The sequence below is a fragment of the Notamacropus eugenii genome, chromosome 1 (assembly GCF_028372415.1).
Source record: "Notamacropus eugenii isolate mMacEug1 chromosome 1, mMacEug1.pri_v2, whole genome shotgun sequence".
In the NCBI taxonomy this organism is placed as follows: Eukaryota; Metazoa; Chordata; class Mammalia; order Diprotodontia; family Macropodidae; genus Notamacropus; species Notamacropus eugenii.
This window is the reverse complement of record NC_092872.1, coordinates 413,174,127-413,198,486: the sequence shown is the minus strand read 5'-3', so window position 1 is coordinate 413,198,486 and position 24,360 is coordinate 413,174,127. Positions and strand designations below refer to the sequence as shown.

The following is a 24,360-nucleotide window of genomic DNA, read 5'->3' as shown; positions in this document are numbered from 1 at the left end:
TTAAATAAGGGAGAGAGAAGATTCAAAGGTGATTCTGAGGTTAGGTCCATTATAACTAGAAGGACCATGGCACTCTCAATAGAAACAAGGAAATTTGGAGAAAATGAGTTTAGAGGGGAAGATAATGAGTTACATTGTGGACGTGTTGAAATAAAACATCAGGGTGGAGATGTCCAACAGTGAAAGATACAGGACTGAAGTTCAGAAGAGAGATTAGAACTCATGGCAGATAATTAAGCCTATGGAAGCCGATGAAATGCATTCATTCATTCATTTACTAAACAAACATTTATTAACCTCTCTGCTGACTTCCAATCTCACATCTCTAACTACCTTTAAAAGATTTCAAAGTGGATGTGCAGCAGACATATTAAACTCCACAAATCTAGGGGCAGCTAGGTGGAGCAATGGACAGAACACCAGCCCTGGAGTCAGGAGGACCTGAGTTCAAATGTGGCCTCAGACACTTGACACTTACTAGCTGGGTGACTCTGGGTAAGTTACTTAAACCCAATTGCCTCACCAATAACAATAATAAACAAAAACTCAACATATCCAAAACCAAACTCATTATCTTTCCCCCTCAAACCTCTTCTCTTGAAAAAACTTCACTATTACTGTCAAGAACACCACCATTCTCCCCAGGCCTCCAGGCTCATCATCTCCTCACTATCTCTTACCCCTCATGTCTAATCTGTTGCCAAGACCTGTTTATTTTGACCTTTGCAACGTCTCTTGAATACACCTTTTTCTCTCTGTTGATATTTGCCACCACTATAGTATACACCCTCATCACCTTATACCTGAACTATTGCAATAATTTGCTAGTTGGTATGCCTACTACAAGTCTCTTCCCACTCCAGTCCATCCTTTATTCAGCCACCAAAGTGATTTTCCTAAAATATATGTGCAAACATATCACCCCTGTACCCAGTAAACTCCAGTGGCACCTTATCAGCATCAGGATCAAATAGAAAATCCTATATTTGCTATTCAAAGCCCTTTATAACCTAGTTCCTCCTACACCCCCACCTTTCCAGTCCTCTTACACCTCACACCCCTCCATGCACTCTTTGATGCAGGGACATGTGCTTCCTTGCTGCTCCACAAACAAGTCCTCCATCTCTTTGCTCCAGGCATTTTCTCTAACTATTTCACATACCTGGAATTCTGCCCCTCCTCATCTCCACTTACTGGCTTACCTGGCTTTCTTCAAGTTCCACCTTCTACAGGAAGCCTTTTCCAATCCTTCTTCATTCTAGTTCCTTCCCTCTGTTAATTATTTCCTATTTATCCTGCTTAATTTTACATATTTGTTTGCTTATTGTCTCTACCATTAAATCACAAGTTCCTTGAGAACAGGGACTGTCTTTTAACTTTCTGTACATCCAAAGGACTTAGCATAGTACCTGGTCCATAGTAGGCACTTAACAAAAACTTATTGAGTGACTATTAAATACCTATTATGTATTCTTTCAGGCACTGTAGATACAAAGACAAAACCTTCAGAGAATGAAGTTGAAATGGTACTCTCAAGTTTTCAAAACACTTTACTTATATCTTATTTGATTCTCACAATAATTCTGTGAGATAATTACTACAGATATTATTGCTTCCATTTTACCAGTGAGGAAACTGAGACTCAGAGAAAAAGTATCAGATGAGATCTGAACTCAAGTCTTCTCCATTCCAAGTCCAGAACTGAATTTATGACATTGCAATGCGTCTCCTGCCCCCCCCCCCAAGAGGAAAAGAGTTATAAATAAAGGAGATGGCCTAGGACAGAGCATAAGGCACCCACCTTAAAGAGGCAGGAGACAAATGATGATCCAACAAAGGACACTGGGAAGCAATGATCAGTTGGTGAGAAGGACAACCAAGAAAGACAAATGAAGTCATGAAAGCTAAGGGAGGTATTTAACAATGAGATGCTTTCTCAGGTGTCTAAAACAGAACACATGATTCCTTCCAAGAATTCCAAGGAAGACTTCTTAGTTCTATTGAAAGTATCACTAGTCTTGTTCAGTGTCAAAGGGTGAGGAAGACCTCTTTCCTCCTCTAAACCAAAGTTAACCTTCCAATTATGTCCCTGTATCCTATACCTTCTTACCTTTACCCAGACCTTAACCCATTCATCATCCAACTCTCTATTACACCTTCAATCTCTCTATATATATTGGCTCCTTCCCTTCTGTCTACAGATATATTCAGATCTCCCTAATTCACCACTCCCCCCCAAGAAAACCTTTTCCTAGGCCTTTCTTCACCTTCACTGCCAAAATTCTGAAGTTATATAGCAAAGCAAAGATGCCTCTCCTCACTATGATTTGACTTAATTTCAGAAATGCTAATGGTATAAGTAAAAGAAAGAAATTAAAGACAAATATTAGTGAAAGGGAGACAACGTTATCCCCATTTGTAGATATGATGCTTTACTTAAAAACCCTAGAGAATCAGCAAAAATATTGAGATAATAGTATCAATAATATATCAGGATATATAATAAATTCACATAGAAAGTAAGTCCACAAAACCACTGGCATTTCTAAAGAACAATGACAAAAATCAGGAAGAAATGATAAAGGAAATTCTATTAAAAATGACTACGAATGGATAGCATGTCTGGAAGTCAATCTACCAAGTCATAATCAAAATCTATATAAATTAAGTTATCATCAATTAATCAAGCATTTATTAAGTGCTTACTATGTGCTGGGCACTGTGCTAAGTGATGAGAATAAAAAAAAAGAAGCATAAGAGAGTCTCTGCCCTCATGGAACTTGCAAGGAAAATAGTATACAAACATATGCAAAGCAAGTTGAATACAGGATAAATAGGAAAAAATTAACAGAGGGAAGGCAACAGAATTAAGAGGATCTGGGGAAGACTTCCAATAAAAGAGATTTTAGTTGGGATTTAAAGGAAGCTAGAGAGGTCAGTAGGCAGGAGGGAGAATGTTCTAGGTATGGGAGACACATTCAAAGAAAAAAATGTCAGGAGATGGGAGTATCTTGCTTGTGGAACAGCCAACGTCACAGTTGTAATGTGGGAAGGAGTAAGGTGTAAAAAGACTGGAAAGATGGGAGGGTGCTAGGTTGTGTAGGGCTTTGAATGCCAAATAGAGCATTTTGCATTTGATCCTGGAAGCAATGGGGAGCCACTTAGTTTATTTTTATTTGGAGTTTTTTGCTTAGTGGATGAATGGAGGATGGATTAGATCAGGAAGAGACTTGAGGCAGGCAGACCCACCAGCAGGTTATTACAATAGCTCAAATATGAGGTTATATGATTTAGGTATGAAGTCTGACACTATAGACAAATTAGAGGAGCAAGGGATAGTGTATTTGTCAGATTTATGGAGAATGGAGAAATTTATGACCAAAGAAGAGATAGAGAACATTATGGAGTTCAAAATGGATAATTTTGATTACCTTAAATTGAAAAGTTTTTGCACAAATGTGAGGTGATGAGGGCCTGCACTAGATTGGTAGCAGTATCAGAGGAGAGAATGGAGGGACATGGTATTCAAAAAAATGTTGCAAAGGTGAAATAAACAGACTTTGGCAACAGTTTGGATATGGGGGGTGGGGGGGGGGGTGGAATTTGAGAGATAGTCCAGGAGGCTCCTAGGTTTTGAGCCTGAGAAATTGTGAACATGACGTTGCTTTCTAACAGTAATAGGGAAAGTAGGAGAGGGAGAGGGCTTGGGGGAGAGATAATGAGTTTGGTTTGGAACATATTGTGTTTAAGATGTCTACTGGACATCCAGTTTGAGATCTCTGAAAAGCAGTTGGAGATGAAAAACTGGAAATCAGCAGAGTGTTTGGAACAGGATAAGTAGATTTGAGAATCATCGGCATAGAGATAATAATTAAAGCAATGGGAACTGATGAGATCACCAAGTGAAGTAGTATAGAGATAGAAGAAAAAGAAGTTCCAGGACAGAACCCTGAGAAACATCTAGAGTTAAAGGGCATGCTCTGGAAGGGAATCCAGCAAAGGAGACAGAGAAAGAACAGTCAGAGAGGTAGGAGGAGAACCTGCAGAGTATGGTGTCCTGAATATCAAGGAGGAGAGAGTAATTAGCAGGGCAAAAGGTCACAGAGAGGCCAAAGAGAGTAAGGACAGAGAAAAAGACATTGGATTTGACAACTAAGAGGTCAGTGGTAACTTTATAGAGAGAAGTTTCAGTGGAATACTAAGTTTGAAGCCCAGTTGTAAGAGGTTAAGAAGAGACCAGGAGAAGAAAAAGTGGAGACTCTTATTGTAGAGAGTCTTTTAGAGGAGTTTAGTTACAAAGGGGAAGACAATGGGGCAATCGTTCATGGGGATAGGAGGACTAAGGGAGGGTTTCTTCAGGATAAGGAAGATATGGACATGTTTGTAGGTAGTGGGAAATGAGCCAGTAGAAAGGGAGGTTGAAAATAAATGAAAGAAGTGGGGAGCAATCTGTTAGAAAAGATGGGATGGAATGAGATCACTTGAAACAAATATAGGGGTTAGCCTTGGTAAAGAATAAGACCCTTTCATCACAAGGCAAGGATAAAGGAGGAAATAGTGGCAGAAGCATCTGGGTGATAAGAGATGAAGAGGTAAGGTCACTGAGATGGCACAGTGGACAGAGCTCCAGAACTGGAGTCAGGAAGACTTGAGCTCAAAGCTGGCTAAATGCTTCCTATGTGACCCTGGACAAGTCAATTCAACTCTATTTGTCTGTTTCCTCTTCTACAAAATAGGGTTAATAATAGGACCTACTTCCCAGTGCTATTGTGAGAATCAAAAGAGACACCATTCATAAAGCACCTAGCACAGTGCCTGGCAAATAATAACTGCTACATGAATGTTAGCTCTTATTATCATTACTGTTAAGAGGAGAGAAGAGGGAGCTCACAGCAAATGGTCTCAATCTTTTTCAAAAAACATGAGGCCAGGTTCCTAAGCTGAGTGGGAGCATAGCGAGCCATGAGAGGTTAGGAGTAATGAAAAGGTTTGGAAAAGTCACTGAGGAGAGTGGAATGGTGAGTTAAGGGAGGTTTAGTACAATTGTCTAGAAGCAATGAGAGCCAAATTGAGGTTGAGAATTTCTACAGAAATAAAAAAAGATAAATAATTGTAGGGATAGTCATTGTTCATGGATGGGTCATGCCAATATATTTAAAATGGCAATACCACCAAAATTAGTTTAAGATGTTACTTTATAGAGTTAGCAAAATAACAGCAAAACTCATTTGGGATAACAAAAGGTCTAAATCTGTCCTAAATCCGTGTGAAGTTTGGATTCAGTGAAAGGACTGCACTTGAGGATGTAGAGGGCCTCGATGAACACAGGTTCCCTGCCCCTGGTCTAGAATCTCAAGAGAAATAATGGGGGGGGGGGGGCAGAGATAAGATCAAAGAAAAAATTAATACTAACACTTTACTCCTCATATGGGCACCAATCTGCCAGAAACAGTTTTATTTAATTTAACATTAGTCTCTATCTTTTACACAAGACAATTTCAAATAATATTTTTAGGAATCTCAAACAAGGAAAGGATATCCTAACATAGATTCTTGAGTTAGTATCACATAAGCAATGAAGTCACAATCCCATTCCTCCCAGACAGCTCTCCTCACTCCTAGAATTAAAGAAAAGAACTGTCTTCCATTCCTATCTGAATCCTTTCTCAGCAGAGAAGAGAGAGTTCCTGCCAATCACTTCGAGTGACAAGTAAAGGGGCAACTGCCCTTAAATGGGTAAATTACCAAACCACTTCAGGGGTAGGGAGGATAAAAATGCAAACAAGAAAAAGATGATAGCTAAATTTGGTTATAAAATCTATTTTCCTAAGGAAATTTTTTTCTTTTGTCTGGAGCTATCACCAAAGTTCCTTTCCTACAGACTTTTCCAAGGATTTTGGAGTCTTGAAAAAATATTGTTTCTTATTTCTAAAGAAACTAAAAATGAAGCTTTTTAAAAATATACTTCCACAGCAGGAATGAAAAGAGAATAGTATTTTAGGTTTTAAACTATATTATGAAGCAGTAATTATTAAGCTATTTTGTGCTGCTTAAAAAAGAAAAAAAAGTAGGTCTATGGAACAGACTAGATAAACCATAATCAGAGAGAATGCTAATAAATAGTCTAATATTTGATAAACTCTTGCATAATCTACTTGCAGGTGAAGAGTTAATAAAAACTGGTGGGAAAACTGGGAAGCAGTTGGGGGTGAGGGGGTCTAAATTAGCATCTTACTTGATATACCACAATAAATCCCAAATATTCATGTTCAACTTAAATATAAAAGATCTCATGGTTTGTTTTTTTTAAACATTGAAGAGAAATAGAAGGAGGTATCTTTCACAATTATCAGTAGGGGAAAAATTCTGAACTAAACAATAGATTAAGCTGATAAAAAAAGATAAAAATTACAAGTTCTATTCCACAAAACTAAAGAGATTTTGCAGTAACAAAATCAATGCAGCTATGATAAGAAGAGAAATTATCAATCAGGAAAAAAATTTTCACATCAAATATTTCTGATAGAAATCTGATGTCCAAAATATGTAGATATTGGAATAGTATAAGGCAAAACCACTGCTAAAAGAAAAGCAGTCAAAAAATGCAAAAGGTAGACTTCAGAAAAACCTGGAAAGACTCATACGTACTGATGCTGAGTGAAATGAGCAGAAGCAGGAGAACATTGTACCCAGTAACAACCACATTGTTCAGTGACTGACATTGGTAGACTTAGCCCCTCAGCAATGTTAGCGTCTAAGACAACTAGAAAAGATTCATGATGGAAAATGCTATCCACATCCAGAGAAAGAACTTTGGAGTCTGAATGAAGACTGGAAGCATACTCTTGTTGCTTTGTTTTGTTTCTTCTTTCTTATAGTTCCTCCCATTGGTTCTAATTCTTCTTTACATTATGACTAATGTGGGCAGCTAGGTGGTGCAGTGGATAGAGCACCAGTGCAGGAGTCAGGAGGACCTGAGTTTAAATTTCACCTCAGACACTTGACAGTCACTAGCTGCGTGACCTTGGGCAAGTCACTTAACCCCAATTGCCTCATCCTGGGTCATCTCCAGTCATCCTGATGAATATCTGGTCACTGGATTCAGATGGCTCTGGAGGAGAAGTGAGGTTGGTGACCTGCACAGCCCTCCCTCTCTCAAAACAAAGTCAAGTGCAAGTCATGTCATCATTTCTCTGATAGCATGGTCTTCTTCAGCAACGAAGGATGAATACACACATGACCAATGTGAAAAATATGTTTAATATGAATGTATATGTAGAGCCCATGTCAGATTGCATGCCATCTTGGGGGCATAGGAAAGGAGGGAAAGAAAATATAAAACTCAAAATCTTATGGAAGTAAATGTTGAAAACTAAAATAAATGAATTATTAAAAAAACAAAAATCCATATAAAAATGCAAAAATAGTTTTCAAAAGAATTTTAAACTATATGATCATTCAAAACATGCTTCAAATTATTAATAATAAGAATAAAGCAAATCATAATAACTGAGATTTTAACTCACACATGCACATTGGTAAAGATAACAAAAGATGGGATTAATGTTAGAGAAATTATAGGAAAACAGGAAAATAAAAACACAGTAAGTGGGGCTATATAGATTGATTCAATCATTCTGAAAACAATATGGATTTTTTTTTTTAGAAAAGTGACTAAGTTGTTTGTGATCTTTAACCCAAAGATCTCACTCCCAAGCACAAACTCCAAGGCATTCAAAAATATTCATAGCAGTATATTTTTGGTAGAAAAGAACTAGAAACAAAGGAGTATCCGTCGATTGCAGAGTTACTGAATAAATTGTCATACATGAACATAGTACAGTATCAGGGCACGACAATAAATAACAAATGTGAACAACTCTGAAAAAAAACATTAGAAGACTTTTCTTTCATTCAATCATTCAATAAGCATTTATTAAGGGCTTACTATGTGGCAATAAAACCAAAAGGTAAAAAAAGAATTAAATTCTTTTAAAAAGTTTGTTTTCTAAAGAGTTATCTAAAGCACTTGTTTTTATTTCTAACCAGCTCATAATTATTTCTTTGACATTTGGCTTCTGTCCCCACCACTCCACCAAAAATGATCTCTCTAAGAGACCTAAGGGCTAAAATCCAATGGATTTTGCTGTCAATATTCTACACAAACTTAACATGCACAAAATGATCTCATTGTCTTTCCTTCCAAATATGACCTTCCGGTTATCTGCCCTATTGTATGACAAGTTGGAGTACATTCAGAGGAGGATGACAAAGATGATCAGAAGTTTGGCAATTATGCTACGTATAAACCAGTTTTAATGAATTGGGAATGTACTTTTAAAAATAATTTTTATTGATGTTTCCAGATTCTTTACATCAACATAGCATTCCAAGTATCCCTCCTCCTCTCCCTCCCTGAGGATCATTCCATATGACAAATAAGAGAGGGGAAAAAGTCAGCATAAATTTTTGATACATTTAGAAAGTCTAAAAATATGTACAATGTGTAACACCTGTGGATCTCCCACCTCCCACAGGATAGGTTGGGGGTATCTTCTCGTAGCTCTTCATTTGAGTCCTGCTTGATCTTTATAATTTTTTTACAGTTACTTTTGATTTTTTGGCATGCCATTCTTTTCATTTGCATTGTTGTAGTTACTGCGTATATTTTTTCTTGGTTCTGCTTACTTCACTCTGCATCAGTTCATCTAGATTTTTCCAAGCTTCTCTGTATTCATCATATGCTTCAGTTCTTACGGTACAATAGCACTCCATTACACTCATGTACAACAATTTGCTTATCCATTCCCCAATCAATGGACATCTACTCTGTTTCCAATTCTTAGCTATCATGAAGGTACAGCTATAAATATTTTAGAGTATGTTTTTTCTTATTGATGGATTTTTTTTGAGGCATAAGCCCACTCATGGAGTCAAAGTTCAAAGGGTATGGATATTTTAGTCACTTTATTTGCATAATTACAAATTTGTTTTCCAAAATGGTTGTATCATTTCACAGCTCCACCAATAATGTATCAATGTGCCTATCTTCCCACAACTCCTCCAACATTGACTTACTATTTTTGGTAATTTTTGTCAGTTTTCAGAGTGTGTAGTAAAATATAATTGTTTTGATTTGCAATTCTCTTAGTGACTTAGAGCATTTTTTCATGTGGTTGTGAATACTTCAAAGCTCTTCTTTGGAGAACTATTTGTTCATGTCCCTTGATCATTTATCTACTGGGGAAGGCTATTAGTCTTAAATTTATTTGTTAATTGTTAATATATCTTGGATATCAAACCCTTTTCAGAGAAATTTGATTCAAAGATTTTCCCCCCATTCAACCACTTTTCTTCTTATCTTAGATGCATTCATGTTGTCAGTGCAAAAGCTTTTCAGTTTCAAGGAATCAATGTCATCTTTTTAATCTGCAATTGCCTCTATCTCTTCTTTGGTTAAGAATACATCTTTTACCCATAGCTGGGAGAGGTACATGATCTGTTTCTCTTCTAATTATTTTATAGCATGATCTTTAACAGTAAGGCCACATATCCATTTAAAATGCATTGTGAAGTATGGTTTGAGAAGGTGGTTTAAGCTTAATTTCTGCCAGACTGCCTTCCAGTTTTCCTAGCAGTTTTTAGCAAATAAGGAGTTCTTCCCTGGACAACTCATGTTTTACACTTTATCAAACATTAGATTATTGAGTTTTATAATTTCTGAGTCTCCTTTGTCTAATCTATCCCATTGATTTATCTCTCTATCTTTTTAACCAGCACCAGATGTTTTTAATGACTGCTACTTTAAATATAGTTTGAGGTCTGGAAGTGCAATTCCTCTCTCATTCTTATTTTCATCATTTCTTTTGATATTTTAGATGTCTTCTTTTTCCAAAAGAATTTTGTTAATTTATCAGGTTTTGTAAGTTATCTTCCTAGTAATTTGATTGGTATAGTATTAAAGGTGCAGGAACTGGGAATGTTTAACCTAGAAAAGGAAAAACCTGGGGGAATATGATAGCTGCTTTCAAGTATCAGAAGAGTTGTTGTGGGGAAGAGGGATTCTACTTGTTCTGCTTGACCCCAGAGGGCAGAGCAAAGAACAGCTGATGGGAGTTGTAAAGAAACAGGTTTTAGCTTAAAGTCAAGGAGGCAATTCTCACAATTAGCAATATAAAAAAGTGGGATGGACTTCCTTAAAAAATCAGTGAATCTCCATTACTAGAGCTCTTCAGGGAGAAGCTATATGACCATTTGTTGGAGATATAGTAGAGGGGATTCTCACTAAGGTATGAGTTAGACTAAAATTCTGAGATCCTTTCTAGGACTTAGATTCTGTGAATTTTATTCTCTCTCTCAGTTGATTATATTACCATCTCCGAAGTTACCTAGACTTAAAATCTGAGTCATTTTTCTGCCCTCTTTGGTCCAGTGACATTGGCCTCCTTGCTGTGCCACAAACAAGACACTCCATCTCTTATTCCTGGATAATTTCTCTGACTATTCTACATGCCTGAAATTCTTTCCTTCCTCATCTCCTTCTCCTGGCTTCGCTGACTTCCTTCAAATCCCAACTAAAATCCTACCTTCTACAAGAAGCCTTTCCTGATCCCTTTTAATTCCAGTGCCTTCCCTCCAGTAATAATTTCCTTTTCATCCTGTATATAGCTTGTTTGTACATATTTATTTGCATGCTATTTCCCCCAGTAGAATGTGAGTTCCTTGGGAGCAGGGACTATCTTTTACCTTTCTTTGTATGGCCAGAACTTAGCACAATGGTGGCACAAGGTAGGTGCTTAATAACTATTTATTGACTGACTTTTCTTTCCCTCCCTCCAATACTCTATTAATTGCTAAGTATTGTTGACTTTACGTTCATAATATTTATTGTATCTGTTCCCTCCTCTCAAACTCTCAGTGTCTTTAGCCTATCCTGGCCCTTTAACATATCGCATCTGGACCATTAGAACAGTCTCCAGGCTGGTGTCCCTGTATTATCCCATCCTGAATTTGTTGCCAGAGAAATTTTTCTCCTGGACAGGTCTATTTTATATCCATTCACTTACTTCTTTTATTCATACATCCATTTAACAAACTACTGTGTGAAAAGCATTATACTGAGCCTTGTGGGGGAAACGAATAAGACAATATCCCCAGCCAAAACAGTCTCAGAGAAAATTTATATTGCTAAACACTTTGATCAACAAAAGAGAGAAAGAACAGATCAATTAATTTGTCATGGAACTAAAAAGAACTAGAAAAAGCAACTAAACACAAAAATAGAAATTCTAAAAGTAAAAAAATCAACAAAATTGAAAGCAAAAAAAAGAACTGGTAAGTAAAAATGGGAGTTACGGTTTCTTTCTAAACTAATAAAATAGGCTAGTAGATAATCTGATTAAAAATAAAAAATATTATCAATATCAAAAATGTAAAAATTCACAACAAATGAAAAGAAATAAAGACAATTATTAGAAACTATTTTTGCCCAACCATATGCCAATAAAATGATAACTTAAATGGAATGCAAGAATGAATGTTTTAGGGGGGCGGAGCCAAGATGGTGGAGTAGAAAGACGCACATACACATAGCTCTGAACCCACAACCCATAGAATGGCTACAGGGAAGTAACTCACGGCGAATTCCGCACCCAGAGGCCACGGAACATTGGAGCGAGGGAGATTTCTGTTCCAGAGAGACCTGCAAACCTCTCGCCCGGGGGTCCTTCGCGCTGCGGACTGGGCGCCGGGACTGGGAGCTGAGTGCAGCCCTGCCGCGGCCACGGCACCGAGAGAAACAGATCCGAGCAGGCTTCAGGGACGGGATCTCCAGCGGCCGCACAAGTCCCTCCACCCACAGGTGACAGGGGTGGGTGAGAGAGTCTCTTTGGCGGGTCGAGAGGGGAGTGGGGTGCCCCCATAATTCAGGCCCCCCCCCGGGAGGTAGAAGCTAAGAGGCGGCTGCAGACAGGGGCTCCCCAAGCGGGCGGGAGCCTGAATCCATTGCGGAAGGTCTGTGCATAAACCCCCTGAGGGAACTGAGCCTGAGAGGTGGCCCTGCCCCGACCTCAGCACCAAAACATAATCTCATACTGAATAGCAGCCCTGCCCACGCCAAAAGCCGTGAGGCTGGAAGCAGCATTTGAATCTCAGACCACAAACACGGGCTGGGAGGATCAGGAGGTGAGGTGGGTGTGAGGAAAATATTCAGAGGTCAAGTCACTGGCTAGGAAAATGCCCAGAAAAGGGAAAAGAAATAAGACTATAGAAGGTTACTTTCTTGGCGAACAGGCATTTCCTCCCTTCCTTTCTGATGAGGAAGAACAATGCTTACCATCAGGCAAAGACACAGAAATCAAGGCTTCTGTGTCCCAGCCCACCCAATGGGCTCAGGCCATGGAAGAGCTCAAAAAGAATTTTGAAAATCAAGTTAGAGAGGTGGAGGAAAAGCTGGGAAGAGAAATGAGAGACATGAAGTCAAAGCATGAACAGCAGATCAGCTCCCTGCTAAGGGAGACCCAAAAAAATGTTGAAGAAATTAACACCTTGAAAACTAGCCTAACTCAATTGGCAAAAGAGGTTCAAAAAGCCAATGAGGAGAAGAATGCTTTCAAAAGCAGAATTAGCCAAATGGAAAAGGAGATTCAAAAGCTCACTGAAGAAAATAGTTCTTTCAAAATTAGAATGGCACAGATGGAGGCTAATGACTTTATGCAAAACCAAGAAATCACAGAACAAAGAGAGAAGAATGGAAAAATGGAAGATAATGTGAAATATCTCATTGGAAAAACAACAGACCTGGAAAATAGATCCAGGAGAGACAATTTAAAAATTATGGGACTACCTGAAAGCCATGATCAAAAGAAGAGCCTAGACATCATCTTTCATGAAATTATCAAGGAAAACTGCCCTGAGATTCTAGAACCAGAGGGCAAAATAAATATTCAAGGAATCCACAGAACACCGCCTGAAAGAGATCCAAAAAGAGAAACTCCTAGGAACATTGTGGCCAAATTCCAGAGTTCCCAGGTCAAGGAGAAAATACTGCAGGCAGCTAGAAAGAAACAATTCAAGTATTGTGGAAATACAATCAGGATAACACAAGATCTAGCAGCCTCTACATTAAGGGATCGAAGGGCATGGAACAGTATATTCCAGAAGTCAAAGGAACTAGGACTAAAACCAAGAATCACCTACCCAGCAAAACTGACTATAATACTTCAGGGGAAAAAATGGCCTTTCAATGAAATAGAGGATTTTCAAGTATTCTTGATGAAAAGACCAGAGCTGAAAAGAAAATTTGACTTTCAAACACAAGAATGAAGAGAACCATGAAAAGGTGAACAGCAAAGTGAAGTCATAAGGGACTTACTAAAGCTGAACTGTTTACATTCCTACATGGAAAGACAATATTTGTAACTCTTGAAACATTTCAGTATCTGGGTACTGGGTGGGATTACACATGCACACACGCTCACATACATAGAGACAGAGTGCACAGAGTGAATTGAATAGGATGGGATCATATCTTTAAAACAAAATGAAATCAAGCAGTGAGAGAGAAATATATTGGGAAGAGAAAGGGAGAAATTGAATGGGGCAAATTATCTCTCATAAAAGAGGCAATCAAAAGACTCATTAGTGGAGGGATAAAGAGGGGAGGTGAGAGAAAAACATGAAGTCTACTCTCATCACATTCCACTAAAGAAAAGAATAAAATGCACACTCATTTTGGTAGGAAAACCTATCTCACAATACAGGAAAGTGGGGGATAAGGGGACAAGCAGGGTGGGGGGGATGATAGAAGGGAGGGCATGAGGAGGAGAGTGCAATTCGAGGTCGACACTCATGGGGAGGGATAGGATCAAAAGAGAATAGAAGTAATGGGGGACAGGATAGGATGGAGGGAAATATAGTTAGTCCTATACAACACAACTATTATGGAAGTCATTTGCAAAACTACACAGATATGGCCTATATTGAATTGCTTGCCTTCCAAAGGGAAGGGGTGGGGAGGGAGGGAGGAAGAGAAGTTGGAACTCAAAGTGTTAGGATCAACTGTCGAGTAATGTTCTTGCCACTAGGAAATAAGAAAAACAGGTAAAGGGGTATAGAAAGCTATCTGGCCCTACAGGACAAAAGAGAAGATGGAGACAAGGGCAGAGAGGGATGATAGAAGAGAGAGCAGATTGGTCATAGGGGCAATTAGAATGCTTGGTGTTTGGGGGGGGAGGGGAGAAAAGGGGAGAAAATTTGTAACCCAAAATTTTGTGAAAATGAATGTTAAAAGTTAAATAAATAAATTTAATAATAAAAAAATAAAATAAAATAAAAAAAAATAAGAATGAAAAATAAAAAAAAAAAAAGAATGAATGTTTTAAAAAATATAAAATACCCAGATTAACAGGACAAGGAAGAGAATTTAAATAACTTAACCACAGAAAAATAAATTGAACAAGCCACAAATGAATTCTCAAGGTAAAAAAAAAAAGATCAATTTAAAATGTCATTAAAGATTCAATGAATAATTAATTGGATTGCATAGATTATTTTTTTAAAAGAAGTAATCCTGCCAAATTCCCTCTATGATACAAATATGTACTTCATATGTCCTAAACCAGTGAGAGACAAAGCAGAGGAAGAAAATTATAGACCGATATCCTTAATAAATATTAACACCAAAATACTGAATGGAATATTAGCAAAGAGGCTACAGCAACACATTAAAAAGATGATCTATTATTACCAGGTTGTATTTATATCAGGAATGCAGACTTGGTTTAAAATTAAGAAATTTGTAATCATGATATGCCATATTAATGGTAAAAGCAATAAATCATAATCATATCAATAGATATAGAAAAAGCTTTTGACAAACTATAATATTCATTTCAGTTTTTTTTTTTATTAATTTTTTTATTTTTTTTAATGTTTAACAATCACTGCCATACAATTGCGATTTTATCCCTCCCCACCCACCCCCCACTACCTCCCTCCCTCCCCACGACTGCATACAATTCTGTATAGATTCTACATAAACTTTCCTATTGAGTATATTTTCACTATCGTCATGCTGTGTAGTCAGACTAAGATAAATGAAAGAATCCGTATAACAAATCAGAACATGATACACAAACAGATACACATACACAAACATGATCTGCTACATTATGTGAGTGACTTCCATATTTCTCTCTCTGAGTGTGGAAGGCTTTTTGCCTTGAGGTCCACCATTGGGATTTTTTTTTTTTTTCAGAAGTTCTTGTGTTATTACAAAAATCTAAGTCTACCAGAAAAAACTCTCACACACTGTGGTTGTTGCTGTGCATAAAGTTCTCCTGGTTCTGCTCCTTTCACTCAGCATCAGGTCATATAAGTCCTTCCAGGCCTCTCTGAAGTCTTCTTGTTCATCATTTCTTATGGCACAATAGTACTCCATTACATTCATATACCATAATTTATTCAGCCATTCCCCAATTGATGGACATCCCCTTGACTTCCAGTTTTTGGCAACTACATAGAGTGCTGCTATAAATATTTTTGTACATGTGGGACCCTTTCCCATTTTTATGATCTCTTGGGGATATAGTCCTAGTAGCGATATTGCTGGGTCAAAGGGTATGCACATTTTTGTAGCCCTTTGGGCATAGTTCCAAATTGCTCTCCAGAATGGTTGGATGCGCTCGCAGCTCCACCAACAATGAATTAGTGTTCCAACTCTCCCACATCCTCTCCAGCATTTATCATTTTCTTGTTCTGTCATGTTTGCCAATCTTATAGGTGTGATGTGGTACCTCAGAGTTGTTTTGATTTGCATCTCTCTAACCAATAGTGATTTAGAGCATTTTTTCATATGATTATAGATAGCTTTAATTTCTTCCTCTGAAAATTGCCTGTTCATATCCTTTGACCATTTATCAATTGGGGAATGACTTGTATGATTATACATTTGGGTCAGTTCTCTATATATTCTAGAAATGAGGCCTTTATCCCCGAGCTTAGCTGTAAAAATTTTTTCCCAATTTACTACATCCCTCCGGATTTTGGTTGCATTGGGTTTGGTTGTGCAAAAACTTCTCAGTTTAATGTACTCAAAGTTATCCATTTTGCATTTCATAATGCATTCTATCTCTTCTTTAGTAAAGAATTCTTCCCTTCTCCATAGATCTGATAAATACACTATTCCTTGCTTCTCCAGTTTATTCATGGTATCAATCTTTATACCTAAATCATGTACCCATTTGGACTTTATTCTTGTGTACGGTGTCAGGTATGGGTCTATGCCTAATTTCCGCCACACTGTTATCCAGTTTTCCCAGCAATTTTTGTCAAACAATGAGTTCTTATCCCAGAAGCTGGGGTCCTTTATTCATTTCAGTTTTAAGAAAACATTAAAAAGCATAAGAATATATGGTCCTTTCTTTAATATAATTTGTCTTGGGGATTTTTTGTTCAGTCATTTTTCAGTCATGACCTTCATGACACCATATGGGGTTTACTTGACAGAGATACAAGTTTGTCATTTTTTTTCTCCAGCTCATTTTACAGAGGAGGAAATTGAGGCAAACTGAGTTACATGACCTGTGCCCAGGGTCACACAACTAGTAGGTGAGTGTCTGAGGCCAGGTCTGAACTCAGGAAGATGAGTCTTCCTGGCTCCAGGCCCAGCACTCTTATCTACTGTGCCCAATACGATATGTAATAGAAAAATACTAGAGGACTTTCAAATAAAATCAAAGGTACAATAAGAATGACCCTTATTATCACTACCATGTGATAAGAGTTTTAGAAATGCTTGCTATAGCATTAAGATAAGAAAAAGGAAATCAAGAGGATTCTGGGAAGACAGTGGAGTAGGCCAGAAAATTCCAGCCTCTCCATATTTCCTTAGACAAACATAAGAAAATAGTGCCTTGAGGAGAATGTAGAGTGGTAAAAATAAACTAGAGCTGGGCCAGAACAGTGCTCCTCCTTGGACAATCAGAGAAGATTTGAAGAAAAAGCCCAGGACTGAGGTTTGTTCCCTATGAAGTGTAAACACCTCCAGGCTACTTCTGCTGAAACAGCAAGCCACAAGCCCTAGGGCTAGATGGGTTGGGAGATAGCCTCTGCCCCAGTCACAGGAATTTTCACCTCCCAGACAGCGTGCATTTGAGCAGGGGAAGATTTAGGGAACCTCTGCTGATAAATAATCAACTGTGCTGCCAAGACTTGACCCTGGGCAAGAAGGAACCAGCATAAACCCTGTGAATGTAGAAGCAGTGAGGCAGGATGCCCTGGCCGTGGACACTTACATGAGGGTGGAGTTCTTGGTTTCATTTCCAGGTCAAAGGAAAGAACTGAAGAAGGATCTGAGACGAGAGGCACCAAACCCCAGGACTACAGGTGATTACATAACAAGTTGCTAAAATTTTAAAAGTGAGCAGGCAAAGGAGAAAGAACTCAACTATAGAAAGTTACAATGGGAATAGAGAAAATCAGGAATCATCTTCAGAGGAGGATACTGAAGCGAAAAAAGCCTCTCCTACTCCAAAGAGTAATGTCAAATGGTCACCTGCCCAAAAAGGATTCATAGAAGAATTTGAAAAAAACTGTAAAAATCAAGTGAGAGAGACTGAGGAAAAAAATTTTTTAAAAAAAGAACCATCCAAGAAAAACAAGATTATGAAAAGAAAGTAAACAGAATCTTAAAGAAAATGACTCCTAGAAAATTAGAATTGGGCAAGGGGAAGTCATAAGGTATAAGAGACCAAGAAATAATAAAATATAAAGAATAAAAAAAAGAAGAGAATGTGAAAAATCTCATGAGAAAAGCATGAGCTGGAGAACAGATGAAGAAGAGAAAATATATAATACAAGACATAATTAAAGAAAATTGTCCTGAAGGGTTAGAACAAGAGAGGAAAGTAGAAATAGAAAAAATCCACTGATCACCACCTGAAAGAGATCCTTGGAGGAAAACCTACAGGAATATTATAGTGAAATTCTGAAAACCCCAGGTTAAGAAGAAATTATGACCAACAAGAAATAAAAACAATTCAACTAAGTCACAACCACAGTTAGAATCACACAAGACCCAGAAGCGGTGATACTAAAAGACCACAGGTCGTGGAAGACTTCATATATTGAAGAGCAAAAGAACTGGGATTGTGGTCAAAAATATCATACTCAGCGAAGTTAAACATAATCTTGAATGGGGAAAAAATGGATATTCAATGAATTGCCAGACTTTCAGGATTTTATTGCAGAAAAACCTGAACTTAATACAAAATTCAACATATAAGATCCAAGAGACATGTAAGGTACACATGAAAGACTAATTACAAAAGATTCAATAAAGACAGACTGTTTACTCTTCATATGAGAAACTGTAAAATGTATATCTAAGACTGTTATTTGCAATTGGATAATCTGAAAGAAAGATTGGGGTAGATTTGAGTGTTATGTGATTCTAAAAGGTAATACTGTTTAGAAAAAGGTAAAAAGAGTAATTATTCTATGCAAAAGAGGTTCAAGAAGAAGAATTAACACAGAGAAATAAGATGAGGAAAGAGGGCTGGTGATTCTGGAACCCTACTCTCATCAGGAATAGATTAAAGAGGAAACAATACATATACATTTAAAAGGACATAAAAGTCTTCTAAATTTAGAAAGAAATAAAAGGTTAAGGGGATAGGGAGAAAGGAGAGAACAAGGGAGGAATTTTTAGAGGAAACTCTACTCATATCAGATCTGGGCTAAAGAGAGAATAATATATACATTTAGAAGGGAATAAAGGTCTTTTAAATTTATAAAGAAATAAGAGGCTGAGTGAATGGGATAAAGGGGGTGTATAGAAGGGTGTCTAGATTAATGGGAATGAGATAAAGAGGCAATAATATATATCCAAAAAGCTATAAAAGACTTCTAAATTCAAGTAGAAACAAGAGAGTAAAGGGGAAGGTTGACAGGAGGAGAGGAGAAGGGAGAGATCTTTGGAAAGGGTGTAGGTTAAGTAATAAAAGGGCAAGGTAGTTGGTAGAAGTAAAATAGAGGAATGAGGAGGGATAGGAAATAAGAGACACAAACTAATATAAAATGAAGCTCAGGAATAGAATTTATTAAGGAAAGAAAAGCAGGGGTAGTAATCGTGACCTCAGACAAAGTTTAAACTAAAATGGATTTAACCAATTTGATCAAAAGAGAAAAATAGGAAAACTATACTATATGTCATCCATATGAATCAATATTATCTTAGCCTATTTAAAATAACTAGACAACATAAAGTTGGAATATTGCCATGGCATAGGAAATGATGGTGGACTTAGAAAAATTTGGAAAGACTTGGACTTATGAAAGAAAGTGTTATCTACCCTCAGAGAAATAGAAGATAAACAAGTAAATGTGGTTTTTACATAAATGCATATGAACGTATATTTCTATATATGAGTATGGTTATAGATATCTAAATATATGTAGGTGTATGTAAGTATATGTTTGTATGTATATGCGTACATATGTATGTGTATTTTTGTGTGTATATATGTATGTGTGTGTGTATATATATGTATGTATGTGTGTGTGTATATATATGTATATGTGTGTGAGTGTCTGTGTATCCATGTTTAATTGTATCCTCCTTGGTGGGGGGAGGGGAAAAAAGAAAGAGTGCACAGAGCAAAAGAAAATTGACAAGGAATCAAAGAGAAAATGAAAGATGGACAGCTTGGAACACAATGTATAGAGTATTTATTATATGAGCTTTCTTGAAATGGAAATGTGTTTCTGCATATTTGAATCCTTTTTTACATTCTGTTGTGCATATGGCAATGCTTTTTTTCTTTTCTTATTTTGTATTTAAGTTCTAGTATTTAAATTTATAATGTTTCTTTTTCTTTTCTTATTGCGTATTTAAGCTTTAGTATTTAATTTTAAAAGAAATTAATTTTTAAAAGGAAGGAAATGAAAAAGGAAATCAAGGGAATATCAATAGAGAGAAGAAATACATTGATCACTTTTTAAAAATGATAAGATGATCTATTCAGAGAACTAAATAGTTTCAATTAAAAATTAATTGAAGTGATTACTTCAGCAAATAGTAGAATAAGAAATAAGCCCATAGAAATTATCAGCATTTTTGTATATTACAAAAAAAACCCAACTCTATCTGGAAGATCTAGAAAGAGAAATTCCATATAAAATAAATAAAAAAATTTGAGAGTCCATCTAGTAGTACCCAAAATGAATTATATGAATACAACTATAAGATGCTCTTTACAGAAATAAAAACCTAAATAGAGAGATACGGATTGCTCCTGGCTGTACCATAAGAATATAATAAAAATGAAAATACTACCTAAATAAGTTTACTCATTCAGTGTCATACCGTCATACTACCCATGGGTTTCTTTTTTTAATTTGTTATTTTTTTCAGTTCACAAACCTCTTATTCTGTCTCCCTCTCACTTCCTCCACCCCATTTTAAGAGAAAAAACAAAACCCAAAGGGTGACTTTATATAGAACAAAATAACAAAATTTATTTAGAGAACCAAAAGATCAAGAATCTCAAGGGTAATAATGAAAAAAATTGTAAGAAAGGGACTTAGCAGAACCACATCTCAAGCCATATTCACAGTCAAGGTGACATCCTCTACTTGTCACCTGTCTCACACCCCATATCCAATCCATTGCGAAGTCCTATCTATTCCATTTTTCCAATATTTCTCATATATGCCTCCTTCTGTCCTTTAACCCTGGCCCTTACCCTGGTCAGTTCCTCACAGCTCATATCCAGACTATTTAAAATAATCTTCTAGTTGGTCTCCCTGACTTAAGTGTCTCCTTACTCCAGTCCATCCTCCACTTAACTATGAAAGTGAACCTTTGGAAGCCTAAGTCTATCCAGGTCCCTCTCATATTCAGTAAAGTGCAGTGGTCCTTATGACCTCTGGGATCAAGCATAAACTCCTTTGTTTGGCTTTTAAAGCCCTTCCCAACCTGGCCCCTTTCTACGTTTCCAGCCTTCTTTCACCTTTTTTCCCTTCCCTATATTCTGCAATCGAGTGACATTGACCTCCTTGCTGTTCCAGGAAGGAGACACTCCATCACAGCTCTCCACTATACCTGTCATTCTCTCTCTCCTCACCTTTGGCTTCCTGGTTTCCTTCAAGTCTCCCTTCAACTTCTACCTTCTACAGGAAGCTTCTCCTGGTACTCTGTAATGATAGATAATTCTTTTTTAGATTAACTACAATTTATTTTGAGTGTCTCCTGGTTGTACAGAGTTGTTTGTACGTTGTCTCCCCCATTAGGCTGTAAACTCCTTGAGATGAGGGGCTGGTTTTGCCTTTGCTTGTATCCCCAACACTCAGGACAGTGCCTAGCACATAGTAGGTACTTAATAAATGCTTGTTAATTTGATTTGACTTGACATACCACATCCAGTGTAATAATCAGCAAAAATATCAAATGTTAAAATGTAGAAAAATGGTCAGTAAGACAGATTAGAAACACAAGACCCACGGATAATAAGGCACAGTAATGCTGTGTTTGAAAAATTCAAAGATCCTGAATACTAAGAGAAAAGCTTTAGGGAAAAGTGGAAAGAAGTCTACCAAAATTGGTATTAGACTAATCTCTAACGTCATATTCTACAATCACCTCCAAATGGAAAGGTATACAATTTACAATATCTCACAATTACAGAAAGAAGAAGACTTCATCAGTCAATTCAGTGAATCACAGAAAACAGAATGGACAATTTTGCTATATATAAAATTGAAAAGTCTTTTGCACAAACTAAATCAGTGTAGTTAAAAGTAGAAGGGAACCAGGTAGAAGGGGAAAGAACTTTGCAACAAATTTCTCTAATAAAACTGATATCCAAGATATTCAGGGAATAGATTAAAATATATAAAAACAAAAGTTACTTCCCAATAGATAAGTGGCCAAAGGATATTAATGGGCATTTCTTAGAAGAAAAGCAAACTATCAACAGCGATATGAAAAAAATGGTCTAAATCACTAGTAATAAGGGGACTTTAAAATCCATCTTGAAGCTCCCTCAAATACCCTAATTCCCTCACTTCTCCTTTCCTACTCCTTCCTCCAGCTCAGCTAAATGGAGAAATAGTTACAGCCTTCATCTTGATGTTGCTGTCGCTCATAAGCATTCCACTCCCTTATTCATGAATTCTGAAATTCCTCTACAGAATAATTTTTTATCATTACATCTTTTCCTAACTTCTCTTTTGTCTTCACCTTGACCTCCATTTTCTCCACCCCTCAATTCTTTCCCAGGTCATCACTTCTGCACCTGCTACACTCTTTCCTTCCCCATCTGAATCCTTTGATAAACCAACTCAGTTTGATACTGATATCCATTCTTGAATCCCTTGTCCTTTTGTTGTATTGCTGACAACACCTTACCAAACCCCAACTCTGGATTATTCCCCCTATCCACCTCCATTGGTCCCCTTCATGTGCTACTGAACAGAACTGGAGAAAATCACAAAACTGTGCTGATTGGGTTCACTACAAATTTATATCTAATCTTAGTTAGGCCCTCATTACTGCAGGGCAAACATTTTAACAATAAGATTGTGTGCATTTTAAAATATACTTTGCTCTTTGAGAAAATAAAAGTAGCTCAATTAGTTTTTCCATTCACTACAGCAACTTTTCTAAAACTTCTCATCTTTCCTGAAGCCTTTCTTGACATTCGCTCTCCCCAACCACTTAGCCTAGAACCTTGCTTGAAACTTCACTAGAGAAACTGAGGACATTCATTCACTGAGAGCTCCGTCTTCTCTGCTCTTCCTCATCTCACATCATTAGAACATTTTGTTACACCATCTTGTACTTCACTGTAGTAACAGATAACAACGTAGACCTTCTCCTGGCTAATGTCAACGCTATTACATGGGCCCTTCATCCCATCCCAACTTCTCCAGAAGACTGTCCCCACCATCACCCCACTCTCTTATCTTCAACGTTTCCCTAAGTACTGTATCCTCCCCTGGTGCGTTGAAGTACACCTATATCTCTCCATTCTTTAAAAAAAGATCTTCACTTGATCCAACCATCCCTGCTCTCATCCTATATCACAACTTCTCCTTGTAGCTAAACTCTTTGGGAAAACCATCTACATTAAATGCCTCTACTTCTAAACTTTCTGCAGTCTGGCCTCTAATCCCATCGTTGAACTGAAACTTCCCTCTCCAAAGTTAGCAATGTTCTCTTTTTGTTTGTTTTGTTTTAAAATAAATGTTGGTATCTTTGGGGTGTTTTTAATATCAATATCTCTCCCCTTGCTCCTGGTCATCTGTGCCAATTTTCAGGATGTTCAGTGAAATGTCAGGGTTGTTTGGATTTGTGATTCTCTTATTATTAGTGATTTGAAACATTCTTTCATATGGTTATCAATATTTTGCAGTTCTTTTATTTTTTGAGAACTGTTCATTCATATACTTTGACCACCTATATACTCGAGAATAGTTTTTTGTTATATATACAGACTACCTAAGACTTTGGGAACACCTTGCATATACAAACCAAAGAGTTGTTTTAATGTTCATTTTTCTTATGTCAAGTTAAATCAAGTATACAAGCATTTACTATGTGTCAGGTACTGTACTAAATACTGAAGATACAAAGAAAGACAAAACACAATTTGTTACACATGTATGCATACATGTGTATAAAATCAAAAGACACACACACACACACACACACACACACACACACACACACACACACACACACACACACACACACACCCCTTAGATGCCAAACCCTTACCTTAAAAATTTGATACAAGGTTTTTTTTTTCCAGTCAACTGTTTCTCTTCTTGTCCTAGGTATATTAATTTTATTCTCATATATAAATAATTTCTAAGTCTTATTGACTCCACAACACCTCTTGCTTAACTCTCCTTTCTGTTCACTTGGCCATCACTCTAATTCAGGTCCTCATCACCCAGAGTGCAAAATAGCTTCCAATTAGTCTTCTTGCTTCCAGCTTCTCCCTTTCAATCTCTCCCCTCCCTAATCTACCTTCCATGACTTCCAAAATAATCTCCCTCAGTGCACATGTGATCATGTCATTTCCCTGCTCAAAACTTTTCAGAGGCTTCCCTTTGTGTATGGGATAAAACATACTCCTGACATCCAAGGTCTTCCTCAAATTGGCTCCAATTTTATTTCAAACTCTTCTCACTCCTGAGCTCTACGTTGCAACCAAACTGGACTCCTGCATGTTCCCTAAACTAGACATTCCCACTTCAAGCCTCTGTGCTTTCTCACATGATGTCCTCATGCTTGGAATGTGCTCTCTTCTCATCTCTAACTCTGAATTCTGATCTTCCTTCAAGGTTCATTCA

General features: G+C 37.2%; 1 protein-coding gene across 5 annotated transcripts in view; it reads right to left on the bottom strand.

The window, feature by feature from the left end:
• The window catches only part of CDHR2 (cadherin related family member 2), a 73,550-nt gene that overhangs the window by 38,028 nt on the left and 11,162 nt on the right, over positions 1-24,360 (bottom strand). Inside the window, exon 1 of one of the 5 annotated variants that reach the window (XM_072631098.1) lies at positions 21,126-21,439. The exons of the other annotated variants lie outside the window; for them this stretch is intronic. The gene's annotated coding sequence lies outside the window, so the exon portion shown is untranslated. Of the gene's footprint in view, positions 1-21,125; positions 21,440-24,360 lie in introns of those variants that run through there. 5 annotated transcript variants of the gene reach the window in all.